Genomic DNA, 14,728 nt, shown 5'->3' with positions numbered 1-14,728 from the left:
CTTAGGTCCCTTGCTTGGCACTGTAAGGAACTGGCGTGGAATCTGCTTCCCAGTTCTGAAGTTTATGCTACATATATTATGATAGACTGCGCCAGCGGCATGCAAGTCCTGGACGAATTCTACTCGAGCCTTTACTGTCTGACCATGCATCATTGCGTTCAACACAGCTCTCTGTAACCTTCCTCTGGAAGTCCATTGTTCGTACTGGTATAAGTTTATGCGTTTTTTGTCTGCCCTGGTACTTGTCTGGTGTTCCACAGAACAAACAGTGTTCGCTGTAGTTAAACGCAGAACTGACAGATCGACGCGCACGCACAGTGCCGCTGAAACCACCAGTACAGTCATATCCCCGTTTTCTGATGTCTCGCTCAATAGACAGTTGGGAGCAGAAGTCCATCCTGCATTTGGTGTGTACAACTTGTCCAGGTGCGACACTGATATCAGCCTGCCGTAGGTCATTTGCCTTGCTTATTCCATCACACCCCTTGGCACCTAATTTCGTGGTTTGTTCGCCGTTGCCGAGAGACTCGCTGCAGAAAACGCAATCGTCCATGCTACTGGTTAACCTGAAAAGAAAATTACAAAAGGCTATTAGACGTTAATTATCTCAATTTATTTATTAAATAATCAAAATTTTTGACATCTTTTGAGAAATGTGAAAGAAATAACAAAAGCACTGTTATAATTTTTTATGCCATTTCTATTAGCGTATTTTCGTGCATAACCTATTTCCTTTTTAAATCTAAATTTGTCCAGTTTATACCCATTACTGCGAGTCCTGCCCTGTTGTTTTATTATGATGACCTTGTTTGCATCACCCTTGTTATAACATTTGATTCACTTGAACACTTCTATTAGATCACCCCGCACTCTGTGTCTTTCCAGAGAGTGTAAGTTAAGGTGCCTAAGCCTTTCTTCGTAAGGCAAATTTCCGAGTCCATGTATCATTTTGGTCATTCTTCTCTGTACTGATTCTAGTGAATTTATGTCCATTCTGTAGGACGGAGACCAAAACTGTACAGCATAGTCAAGGATGGGTCTAACTATCGCTAGATAGAGTTTTATAATTACCTCTGTATTTCTATTCGTTACCGTCCTAGCAATGAAGCCTAATGTACTGTTAGCTTTATTTCTGGCGCTAATGCACTATATTATACACAGGTTTCTGCTCTGTAGTCAATATTTCATATGGAAGAGTTTTGTCTTCCCCAAAAATAATAAAATGAGGTGTTTCACCTGTTGCTATATTAATTTGGTTATTCAGAGTACATTTAACACAAGGATTCCAAGTATCCCAAGTCACACTATGAGGACTTTTCATACTTCTAAGACATGTAATTATTTTCTTATTTAACCTCTCTACAACTCCATTACTTTGTGGATGATTCACTAGAATATTTACTTTTTTATCTTAAATAAATTACATAATTTTTCCAAGATTTTGTTATTAAATTCAGTTCCATTATCTGAAACTAAGATCTTAGGTGTAGTGAAATAACAGATTATCTGATCATAGATTACTGAAACAATAGTTTCAGGTTTCTTATTTAGAATGGGTTGTAAAGTACAAAATCTTGAAAATAATCAATGGCAGCAAATACATATTCATATCCATTCTCAGACATAGGTAACTCCAATGTATCTATGTGAACTCTTTCCCAAGGTTTCTGTGGAATTGGATAGGTAAACATAGGAGCAGGTTTTGGTGTATTTCCTTTCACCTTAACACATTTCAAACAATTTTCCATATAATCATATATATCTTTCTTCATACCTGGCCAAAAGTATTTCAGTTGTGCTTGTCTATAAGTTCTATCCTTCCCTGGATGTGAACTTCAATATCTCTTTTACAAGAGTTTGTGGTATTACCAACTGATTTACTGGACCTCTAGAAATATCTTTCACACTTACAACTGTTTTTCTATACAAAAGTCCATTAGTCAAATGAAATTCCTTGATCTTATACCCCTTTGGTAGTTTTGGAGGATTTCCTCTTGGGTTCACCAAAATACTTGGCTAATGAGTCACATGTCTTATCATCCCTCTGTTCTCTTATTAGAATTTCCTCATATAAGGTTACTAACTCCTCTATACTACAAACAAAATTAATCAACACTGTCATTGGTTGGTTAATGTTTCTAGAAAGTGCATCTGCCGCAACATTCTTTCTACCCGGAATATATTTGAATTTAACTTCATAGCACTGATGTACCAGGGGTGATCAGAAAGTAATGACAGTCGGACTCGTAGCTGAGAGACTATAAGTGTTGGGGGGGCGGGGAGCAAGGGGCAGGAAGTGTTGCCTGTTGTTACATGTTTGAGCTTGTCGCTGTTTGTCTAGCTTACATTTTATCGTTGCGCTGTGCGATTGCGTCATTGTTGGTTTGCCTCTCTAACCGGAAACATGGATTTTTCGAAAGAAGGCTGCAGATTCTACACCTTCACAAGGTGGAAACTCGGGAAAAAAGCAACAGAGATCAGAGAGGAATTGTTGCAAGTTTTTCCCGAGTCTACTCCATCACTGGAAACTGTTTCCCGCTGGATTCGAGCTTTCGCAGCCGGAAAATTGCAGCTAGAAGATGATCATCGTCCTGGCCGCCCTCGGGCATCCGTGACCGAAGCAACGACGGTCCGTGCGCGGGCCATCATTGACGAAGATCCAACTGTTACTCTTCGATTCTTATCCTTGGAGCTCGGTGTCAGTTATGGGAGCGCACATGACATCGTGCATGAACACTTAGGGCTGAGGAAGAAGTGTGCTCGATGCTTACGGAAGAGCAGAAGAGCGAACGGGTGCGGATTTGTCGTCTATGGCTGGCTGAATTCGAGCCAAATGGTCCGAAACGGTTCTCAGATGTAGCTACCGGAGATGAGTGTTGGATTTCTTTCTTCACCACCAGAGACAAGCAGTCTAACATGGTGTGGTTGAGTGATGAAGAACCTCGACCTCAGATTCTGAAGGAAGGATTTCGCAGCAGGAAGCGCCTTTTCACCATCTTCTTCAATTCACAAGGACCAATGTGTGTGGATGTAATGCCTGAACAGTGTACTATCACAGCCCAGTACTACACTGATCACGTCCTTCCTCGAGTCCTGGAATATCAGGCCAAGACTGCACCAACCCGTCGCCGATCGCGCCTTTTGCTGCACCATGACAATGCTGCCCCCCACAAAGCTCGCCTCACTGTGCAGTTCCTGGAGCAGCAGGGGATCACACTTCTCCCCCACCCACCCTACTCGCCTGACCTTGCTCCCTGTGATTTTTGGTTGTTTCCAAAGATCAAGGGTGCGATCGCAGGGAAGCTGTTTCATCGCATCCAAGATCTGGCGCGAGCAGTCAATTCAGAGCTACGAGGTATATCGGCTTCTGAGTACCGTGAGTGCTTCATGAAGTGGCGAAAGAGGATGGAACGTTGCATAGAGGCAGGAGGGGAGTACTTTGAAGGAATGTAGGCCACTATTTGGATTTACCTCTGTACCGTGAAAATATATGGTATCACTGTCATTACTTTTTGATCACCCCTCGTACAACAAAGGAGAGAGTTGGGTCTTGCCAACTAACCCCTATACATTTTATATTTAATTTGTTTGTTACAGTTTTATAAAAAATAAATGTTTATATTACAATATCACAGTGTTGTATTTAACATTTGAAAGCAAACATTGGATGTTTTTTAACAATTTTAGTTAAGATATTATTTATGTAATAGCATATGAGCTCAATGAGGTTCCATTGTCCCTGTGGTCTAAATTAATCGATTTTTGGGCAATACTGTACATAATGTTGTAGTGAATGTCCTCCCGGCCTTGCGCATAAAGTGCAGGGCTCAGGTTCAGCTTCCCTGTACACCTCCCAGTAATATTTATATCCCAGTCTGAGTCTCATAGTGACTAAATCCATTTGGGAACTATGTCTACCATATGGATATTCCTCTGTATTATTTAATACTGTCTTATAATGCTTGCTACTTACACTACCCTTCTCGCAACATTTATCTAGGTCTATATTCATGTTAGCAATAACATTTGATCTTATTATTGACCTTATATATGTATTCATTATATGTATTCATTACTTATATGTATTCATTACTTATATGTGTATTCATTACTAGGAATATTGTTAACATCTCTAATTGCATTTCGTGCAAGACTATCTGCTTTTTCATTATAATACAATCCTATATGGGATGGTACCCATACAAAATAAATATGTGTATTGTTTCTCTCCAGGTTATATATAATATTTAAACATTTGTTAACAACATCACAATCAGCTGGAGAGGAAGATACAAGTTCATATAATGCACTCTGACTATCGACAAAAAAGTATACATTTTTACCCATACTCGTAATAATATGTAAGCCTTCTAAGATAGCATATAGTTCAGTTCTGGTTGATGACAAATTATTTGGGTCTTTTTGAAATTTCATAATCTTGAAATTCTTCAGAGGAAGAATATTCCCTTATAAACACGCCACATCCTGTCTTGGTACCCTCAACTGACCCATCACAGTACACATGTACCACCTGTTTCCGTGGGTATTGTGACAATTTGTCAAGAAAATGTGCTTTTAATTCGTATTTATACCATTGTTCCTTTGGTTTACTTAGCTTTTCAATGTCAATTTTTACATTGTATGGATTCCAGGTGGTATAGTAGTTATTTTTTATGTTCAAGTTCATTTCTTAGAACCTTACATATTTTGCGAAGATATGGGTTGTTAGTTACATGATTATCATTATATAATGCTAATATATCTCTTTGGAGAGAGTTTGTACCATTACACACTATACGACATACAGTTCGACTCGTTATTTCTTCTATTCTTAAAATAATACTGGGTAATCTTAACTCTCTTCTTAATACCTCTATCTTAGTTGTTGTAGCACACCCTAAAATAATTCTCATTGCCTTATTTTGTACGACTTCTAAGCATTTAAGTTGTGTATTGTATTGCACCAACACAAGTGAAGCATAATCTATGAGGGAACGTATCACATATATATAAAACATGCGAAGTATAGGTACACCAACACCTGACCCTCTCTTTGCTAAGACTTTGAGAGGGGCTAGTCTAGATACACACATATTTTTAACATATTCAATACAATAATTAGCATTTCTATAACCTAATTGTACACCTAAATAGTTGTAGTTAAGGACACGCTCAATTTTTTCACCATTTACAGTAGGTTTCCTACACTTTTTCTGTTTAGCTTGAAATTTAGTTTTGTTTTCATTTATGACAAGTCCCATGTATGTACATAGTTGTTCAAGTTCATTCACAGCCTTGCTAAGTGTTTTAGGTGTATCACATTGTATAAATATGTCATCAGCATAAATGATGACTTTGGTACCCTGTGTAAATTCATATCTAGCAATTTTATCCATTAGTATATTGTATAGCATAGGACTTAGAACTCCACCTTGTGGGGTACCTAACTCGAGTGTTTCTTCTTCTGATAGTGTTCCCTGTAACCAAACCTTACCTTTTCTATTATACAAATGGTCTTGTATCCATCCTAATAACTTTCCTTTGACTCCCTTCAATACAAGTTCCTCTAGTATAACTTCTTTATTAGATCTATCAAAGGCACCTTTCAAATCTACATATACTTGACAAGAAGCATTGGTATTAGCTAAGCAATGAACAAAGCAGTCGCTAGTAGCACGTCCCTTCATGAAACCATATAAATTTTCAGACATTTTATCACCCACTTTATAGATTAACCTACGTAAGACAATTCTTTCCATCATTTTGCACAAGCAGCTGGTGAGATTGGTCGAAATTTCACATCACTCTTAGGTACAGGTATAATTATGGCTGATTTCCATGCTGGGGGTAACGTACTATTTCTGTAAGACACATTAAACATATCTAGTATGGGATTTTTCCCGTCAATATTCAGTAATGCATTTATAATATTATATGTAAGTCCATCCTCACCAGGGGCTGTTGATTTACCACTTAACATTATGATTTACCATTGTAACCTTTGTAACCTATTATCTGCCAGAGCAATTTGATGTCCAACAGGCAGACCAGACAAAGCAGAAGCAGAACTCCATTGTTTAATGAGATCTTTGACCTTTTTTGCAGGATTTGAGTCACTGGTTACTGAAGTTTTCTTACCTTTGATCTTATTAACGTGATACCAAACTTCCTGAATTGATTTGGTGTTACGAATTTTATTTAGAAACTCATCCCAATACTTCTTCCTCGTGTCTCTCTTTAGCTCAGACAAATGTTTAGCAACTGTTCCCATAGCTCTCTTGACATCATGATCATTTGGCTGTGCTTGCCATCTACTCTGTAAGGCTGCCATTGTATCCTGACAATTTAATATAACAGGGTCATGTGCATATGATCTCTTTTGATTACGAGTGTGCTTCTGCCTAGTCTTGTTGTTGTCTACATATTCATTAATTACTTTAAGTAATCCCTGATAAATATCATTGGCATCTTGTAAATTAATATTATTATTACTGTACCATTTCTTAACATTGATCAGGAGCCCAGGAAATTTACTTGAGGGGATGCTTAACCTTTTTCTGTGTACTATGTTGGTTGTGGAGAGGGGGATATATGTCTTAAGGGCAAAGTGGTCACTGAGAAGAGATGGTACAACATTAGTTTCACACGTACAAAATGGCATATTAAATAAAGCAACATAATCTAGTCTTCCTCCCTGAACATGTGTAGGGACTTTGGCACCAGTAATTTGTACATTATTATTAGCTTTAAGAAAGGTTACCCACCTTACGCCATTAGTATTAGAAGTCTTAAAACTACCTAGGTCTACATGTCTAGCATTAAGATCGCCCAAGAGAATTGTACTTTCTTCTAATATGTGCGGAGGTAAATTATCAATGTACAGGGCACCAGAGTGAACATACATATTAGTGATATATATATAGTTATTTGATAAATGTAGACACACAGTGGTATATTCTATTCCCCCATTGATTCCTTTCTCCACCAAGGTAACTGGAAGTCCAGACTTAATATAAGTAACCATACCTCTACTGCTTCCATCATCACAACTAAGAATATGTTGATAATATCCTCTGAGTTCATACACCTCTGGTCCAGTTTCCTGTACAGCTATGAAGTCAGGGCTCTGTTGAAGAATATATGCATGTATATCAGTTATCCTATCTCTTAGTCCATTAACATTCCATGTCAATAAATGGAAAATTTTGTTATTCATTGTAGTGTTTTGCATCATTTTGGTGGGGGCCACTGTTTATTGTTCTGGCTAGCTAAGGCTTCTCTTCTGAACGCTTCAATTTTTTCTAGAATTAGTTCTATATTCCTAGATAGCTGTTCATAATTTTCGTGTCTCTCCTTATCTCTCTTTTTCAAAATTTCAAGTTTTTCCATGATAGATTCCATATTCTTCGCTTGTTGACAGTTAGCCTTCTGTATTTCTTGATGCACAGTTTCCTTTACTTCTTGATGTACTTTCTGAATGCCTTGATACACAGTTTCCTGTAATTCATGATGTACATTCTGAATGTCTTGTTGCACAAATTCCTGTACTTCCTGTTGGACTTTTTGTATGTTTTGATGCACTAATTCCTGCACTTCTTTAAATTTAGAGTCTGTGTATTCTTTCATCTTTCTCTCAAGCCTTACTTTATCTGCTCTTAATTCTTCTATACTTTCATTTAACAATGTAGTAAGTTTGTCCACTGCTAAACTTAGTCGTTCCTGCTCTTTAGCCACTATATTTACTTTATTTGACTGAGTAATGGATAGTGACCTCACTTTAGTTGTAGAATTAGTTGTTGCTTTCTCCTGTTGCAAAGGTGGAAATTCTTCCTGCATTGCTGTGACGTTCCAAGCAGTTCTTGTAGGTGGAGGAGCAGTTTGGTATACAGTAGTGGGTATACTTGGTATACTTGGTGGTAGAGTCTTGTAGCGTGGTTTTTTAGGGCATACTGGAGAACTTGCATTGTGTTGACCTCCACAGTTGCAGCATTTCAGTGGTACAGCTACTTTCTGTTGAATCTTTTCCCAGCACTCCTCTGAGAGATGTCCCCCAGCACAATATCTGCATCGCACATATGTAGCTCGACATCGCCAACTTTTGTGTCCCCATTTGCTACACCTTTGACACAGGTCTGGCTCTGGAACATAGGGAGCAACTTTCTTCCTTCCAACACCGATGATGTGAGTTTCTGTGTCAATAGGTCCTGATACTGCTCCTAAGAGTTGTGGTCTTGGATTTTTCCCAACCATCCGTCGTTTTAGCCACTGGAATCCTGGTGGACACTGTAATAAATTGACATTTATATAAGTAGGTACGTCAAAAATGACCACAGTACGTTGTAAGCCAGTTATAGGTTTCATTACTTGTCCCTGGAAGCCATCTGTTATCATGGTGTTATATTGCTGACCATTGATTAATGTGATATATGGTGCATTCCTCCCTTCCTTAAAGAGTGGTCTACAGTCAGGGTGTTGTTTTAATAGAGCCATATACCAGGTATATTTGTTTTCCAGAGAGAGGTTACATTTTTCTGGAAACGTTATCATAAGTCTTTCCCTACCTGTGGACGTGGTGGTGATGTCCCCGACTATAATATCTTGATTCACATCAGCTGCTTTAGTGTCTGCGGTGTTATTTTCTTCAATTATCAAGTCCTGGTCCATGCCGGCTACTTCTATTGCAGTCATTAAGGGATCTTTCGTGGTGGCAGATTTAGCTTGGTCTTCAGACGTTCCACTAACCTTCATTCTCTTGGCACGGGAACCGGCATTGTTGACACTGTCGTTCGAGTTCTCAGCTATCTCGGCCCAGTCCTTCACTTCTCCTACTCCCTGTGTTGACGTCTCTCCCATGCTACTTCCTTCACAGTTTTCATTATTCCAACTCTGTGGCAGAGTCATATCCATGTTGTTAACTTCCTGGGAGGATTCAATAGTAGCATAGGTGTGATCTAAGGAGCTCCTTTTCTTCCCAAATTTCGTGGTCATATAACACAAGAAGATTGTCTGTAGTTATGATCGGAACAACCTTCCTCTGCCGCTGCCCGGCAGCGAATGTGCCTAAGATTCTTATGTTGTTATGCAAGGGTGCATTTTTTCTATAAACTATGTATTGTGTATGTATTATGTACTATGTATGAAACTATGTATTATGTATGAAACCATGTACTATTTAAGTTTAGTGTCCCTTCGCCTCCAACGACTAGTGTCGTCTGCTAGGTGATACGTTGTTCGAAGGTACGATGAATGTATTCCTTGTATTGTGGTGTAGTATGAATGCTTAACCGCACTAGTACATGAATAATTACACTGATAAACAAGCTATAGATATCTGGTATGGTGTTCACTTTTTCTAATGTAGTTTTTTATGCTGATTTCAATTTTGAAAATCGTTTTGCTCTATCACGTCAGGTTTCTAAAATATTGACAAAAATTAATTTTCTAGAAACACCGTTCATCACATTTTTTTTAACCCCCACGTTTTTAGTAATATTTCATACAACGCCATTCAATATCATCGTCGTCTGTAAAAATAGTTGCATTTAATGTAACGTGTCAAAACATTTAAGATATAGCATTACTAATCTTTCATTTTTTTCTTTTTCAATTTTCAGGTTAAGGCAAAATTATGGCGTCCAGAGGTTGTATAAATTCACCGGATCTGTTTTGCTATGTGTGCGGCTATCTAACAGACAAATATCATCGGAAGACTTTTACACCATTTCTGAAGAAAGCATATGAACTATACTATGATTCAAAGGTGGATACTGGTAAATCCTGGGCACCACAGTTCATCTGTTTGACATGTGCATGCAACTTGCGTGGTTGGATTAGGAAGGCGAAGTTCCCATGATATGGCGTGAGTCAAGAAACCATACAACTGACTGTTATTTTTGTTTGGCAAATGTCACAGGCTTTTCTTACAAAACTCGTGCATCTGTAAAGTATCCAGACGTTCTCAGTTTCTAAACCAATTCTACATGATCCCGTAAGTTGTCCAATACCAATAGCACCTGCAGAATATACAGTTGATGAAGAAACGCAAGCAGAAAGTTCTCCTTCATCTTCCAGCAACGTATCCGACCCTGACTACCAATCCGGAGAAGGTATTCATTTAGTTAACAATGCTGATCTGTCTGACCTCGTACGGGACCTGGCCCTAACAAAAGGTCAAGCGGAATTGCTCGGTTCACGCCTTAAAGAATTTAATTTGTTTGCACCGGGTACAACTACTTCACATTTGAAAGAAAGGCATGGGTAGCATTCAAATCAGTTGTAGCCAATTTCCTTGGAAATTATAGATCTGCAGACCATGTTAATGTTGTGAAGAAATGCATCAGTGCGTACAAACACTTAGGAGCCAACATGTCCCTTAAAATTCATCTGCTCGACTCACATCTTGACTTCTTCCCCGAACACCTAGGTTCAGTTAGTGACGAACACGGTGGACGTTTTCACCAGGACATCTCGGTGATGGAGTCACGGTATCAAGATCGATGGAGTGTAGCAATGTTGGCCGACTACTGCTGGTCACTTCAGCGTGACATACCAAATGCTCAACACAAACGCAAGTCTACGACCAAGAAATTCAAACCAAACGCACCTTAGATTAAGAAAGTATTTCAGTGTGTATGGATTGCATGTTCAATATGTTGAACTAGATATTGTATAATACAAGTGCCATGCACCTCAATTTCACTATTTACTTAGCTGATGCCATGTTCATTATTACTCATGTAAAAATAAATTGGTCTAGTGAAATATAAATGGTTGAAGGCGTATATCAAATAAACGGTGGGTGACAGAGACAAATGGTTTTCATATCCTGAATCAGCATGTTTCACATGTCATAGAACAAGTGTTGGATACCAAGATATCCGCAACTTTTTAAAATTTGTATATCAGTGTTATATGTAATTGTCATGTACAGTCAGATATAAAAACTTGTATCTTGTAACAAAGAATGTGGATGCCTTTAGTTTTGCTTTATTGGTGGCCGAATGTGACGAGGGCGATTGGCCAGGTAGGTTTGAGTTAGTTGCCTGGAGGGACCGAGCTTGTAAGAACTGGTGAGAATACCCTGTGTCAAGTAAGATTAAACATTTTTAGTTCCAGTGCAGTTAGGTCTCTAGTGAGTAATTTAACTTTGATGATTATATTCCGAGTGTGTCTATGTCTATATGGTAATGGTTATACTTGTGCAAAGATCTTTTTCTTAAATACTCTTGTTGAAAGCTGCCGGCTTTTCCATGTTTCAATTCTCATTCGCCGGCAGCATCTTATTCTAAATTGGAATTGTTCTGTCATACTTAAGCTTTCATTTATAATTAAATCTATTTTCCTTTGTTGCTCTTTATTTGAAACAATATAGTGGAATGCTCTTAAGAAACAGTTGACTGGTAATTACACATAACTTAAGGGCCCAAGTCCTCTCTCATAATTCGGACTTTGTTACGCCATATTGGGGCCCTCAATTAGAATACTCGGGGATCATCGTGCCCTGGGAAGTCATGGCATAACAAAATTCTGAATAGCTGTATGATCAGTCCATACTCTGATTGGATATTCCAGTATCATATCTCTAAAACTTTCTAATGAATATATCACTGCTAATGTTTCTCTTTCTGTAGTAGAGCAGTTTATCTCTGCATTATTACAAAGTCCATTTCTCTCTTGCATAAGTATTCCTCCTAATCCTATGTCAGATACATTAGTGCAAAGAATTAATTCTTTATCATACATACATACATACATACATATACCAAGGCTTTTTCCCCCCTACAAGGGAGGTAGCCAAAAAGGAAAATAGTCTGGAAATATTAAAATTGGAGAACTCGTGAGTTTATCTTCCAACTTGTCAAAAGCTTGCTGTTGTGCAGGTCCTCACATGAACTTTGAGTCCTTTCTCAACAAAGAAGTTAATGGATTAGCAATGTCAGCATATCGTTGAATAAATTTTCTATAATATCCTGTCAATCCCAAGAAACTTCTAACTTTTTCTACATTGTTTAGAACAGGAAAATTCCTTACTGCTTCAACCTTTGAATTCACTGTACTAAGTCTATGTCTATCTAAGTCTATCTTATGTCCCAAATAAATAATACTGTCCTGCAAGAAATTATATTTTTCAAGTTTCTTTTTCAATTCTGCTTCAACTAGTCTTGAGAATATCAAATCTAATTTCTTAAAGTGCTCAACCACTGTCTGGGAATCTAATAAAATGTCATCTAGGAATACACTAGCAGTGTTTCCTAACAACCCATCTAGAATTGTATTCATTAATCTCATGTAAGTTAATGGACTATTACATAACCCAAATGGCATTAGTTTGAACTCATAATGTCCCGTTGGAGTGGAAAATGTTGTAAACTCTCGCGAGTCTTCATGCAGCTCTATTTGCCAAAAAGAAGATTTGATATCTATAGTTCTAAAATATCTATTCTCAGTTTCCAAACTTCTGAGAATGTTCCCTGTTACTGGTAATGGTAACCTGTCACGTATGGTGTGCACTAGAATCAAAGGAAAGTTCCACTCACTTTTACTATGTTCAATAATATCCTGCGATAACATTTCAGTGATCAGTTTATCTACTACTGCTAATTTAGAGTGAGGAACTCTGTAGGCGGGTATGTAAATAGGCTGTGTTCCTGGTTTTAATTTAATCTGATGTTTTAAAACAGTTGTTTTGCCTAAGGCGTCCCCCGGCAAAGCAATTGCTTTATTGTGCTTCACGAGCAAAGCAACTAAACTTTCATCCAACTCAGGGCAATTAGTAGGTTCTAATTGATTCTTGTATTTCTTTCCTAACTCTATTTCTTCCTGAACTGAACAGATTGATGAAATTGGTAATTCCACCTCCTCAGTACTCTCATTTAAAATCTTAATGGGTTTTGTACACACCTGAAAACATCCTATTTGTGTACCTTTCCTTAAAAATAAATCTTTATTTAAAGTATTAGTTATTAATATTTCTACCATGTTCTTATTTGACTTATAAATCCCTGAGTCCAATTTCAAACCTTTTTATCTAACTGATTCTGGGATGGTTAAAATTTCAGAGTCTACAGTGACTCCTTTCAACTGCACATCTGCACTGTTAATTTCTCTGGAGTGTAATAACGTCGAGTTTATTACGCCACCATCCACAATTTGATGTATTAGTAATTTGTGGGATTTCTTGAACACCTGAGTTGGGTTCACTATATGTGGCTTTACTGTCTGTTAGTTTGAACCACTCGGCCTCGTTATATAAAGTAAAAATGTTATCTTTCCTATCTATGTCTAGGGATTCATTGATTCCTGTCACTGGTCTTAAGTCTGGTTGATTTAAAAATTGGATTAACTGTGAATTCACTAACATCCCTAAGTCAGCAGGACATATCACCATGTTCTCTTTTCTCATAGTTGCAATTACTATCAATAAATATCCTAGAAAAACAGATTCTTCTACAACTATCACTGGAATGTGTAAATGTTCATTTGTATATAAGATAACTTCTAGTTCAACCTTACCTAATGCTTTTAAAACTAATTTCCAGTTACTCCTTGCAATGAGTAATGAATTGGTTCCAAGATTTTCACCCCTGGTTTCAACTGGTTTAAAATTCTACTAGTTATAACATTAACTACAGATCCTGTATCAATAGATATTTGAATAGGTTTATTGAACGCTCTACCAGCAATGAGAGGTCCTACAGAAGTCCTTTCAATTGTAATTGTTAGTTTATGACTATCTTTGCTGTTGGAGTTTTCTCTCATCTTTCTATCACTCTTATCCTTAACACAATACTTTCTATTTGTATATATATGGGGAGCTCTAGAATATTGTTTATTCTGTGTCTGGGGTTTTTCCTCTTGTTTCCTGGTGCATGCGAAATTTTCTATATTCTTGGGTTTTATGGTCTATTCTTTGGTGATACATACAGAAAGGTGGGTTTCTACACTGATACTCATCATGACCCTCATATTTGCAATTTCTACAAATAATTCCATAATAACAGTCTTGTGCTTTATGTCCCCAAGTATTACAATTAAAACATATAATTCTAGTATCCCTGGATGGACTTCTAACTTTCTGTCTATGTCCTAATTCGGTTATCTTATACTCTCCTCTAGAGTTCCTCTGTTGTCCCACTGTCATCACATATGGATTTATTATTCTAGTCTCACTGTACCCTTGCATTAGATAATCTACCTCCCCTAAATTCATATTTGACTTGAGATCTTTATACAGCTTTTCTGCCGTTAAATCATCACTATTTTTAGTCAACAATCCAAATGTGATCAATTTTATTACCTGAGAAACTTTCATTTTGTCACTAGATCTTTCTATCCAATCTGAATCTTTCAAGATAGAATTCATGTCTTTTGACCATCTATCTAATCTAGCTAAGTATTCTGTGTCTGATTCACTTGTTCTAACTTCTTTGATCATTCTAACCAAAGACCTGATAGGATCCTGATCACACTTTGACATAAAATGTTTAATGAATGCTTTCTTATAGGCTTCATATTGGTTGATATCTTCCATTTGCTGGAAATTTATGATAAACCTAGCTCTACCTTTCTCAGGATCTACATTCTCCTTTAAAATTTCTATTTTCCTTTTTTCATCTGTTATATTTTTGCTTACAATTAATGTATCTATTAAGTTAAGGAATTTATTAACTCCTAAGGTGTTTTCATCCCCGGTGAATTTGGGAATGTTTATATTTGAGGTATGTATTTC

This window comes from Oratosquilla oratoria, chromosome 15 (assembly GCF_046742065.1).
Source record: "Oratosquilla oratoria isolate Oo_2021 chromosome 15, ASM4674206v1, whole genome shotgun sequence".
NCBI lineage: Eukaryota > Metazoa > Arthropoda > Malacostraca > Stomatopoda > Squillidae > Oratosquilla > Oratosquilla oratoria.
Note: the sequence above shows the minus strand (reverse complement) of the source record.